Source organism: Penaeus monodon, chromosome 22 (assembly GCF_015228065.2).
Source record: "Penaeus monodon isolate SGIC_2016 chromosome 22, NSTDA_Pmon_1, whole genome shotgun sequence".
NCBI classification, from domain to species: Eukaryota; Metazoa; Arthropoda; class Malacostraca; order Decapoda; family Penaeidae; genus Penaeus; species Penaeus monodon.
The window spans coordinates 3,249,388-3,249,818 of NC_051407.1; positions in this window are offsets into that span (position 1 = coordinate 3,249,388).

Consider the following 431-nt stretch of genomic DNA (forward strand, 5'->3'; position numbering starts at 1 on the left):
TTATATCTTTAATATAAAATTTAAAAAAAAATTTTTATATATATATATTTATTTTATTATTTTAATATATATATTTATATATATTATATATCTTTAATTCCTATTAGGATATTTATATATCCATATCCAAAATACTTGAAAATATATTAAATATCAAAAAAATTAAATAATCAATTTTTATCTAATATCATTCTTATATTAACATTTATTTAAACAAAAAACTACATTTTCCCCATTTTTTCCTTATTCCCCTTTTCGTAATTTTCCCTTTATTTTTATTAAAAAAAATTTTTTGTTTACAAAAAAAAATTATTTATATTAAAATTTAATTTTCTTATTTTAAAAAAATCTTTGATAATTCCCCTTCTATTTATATATAAAAATTAAAAATTTTCATTTTCCATTACTTTAAATAATATTATATAAAGGGG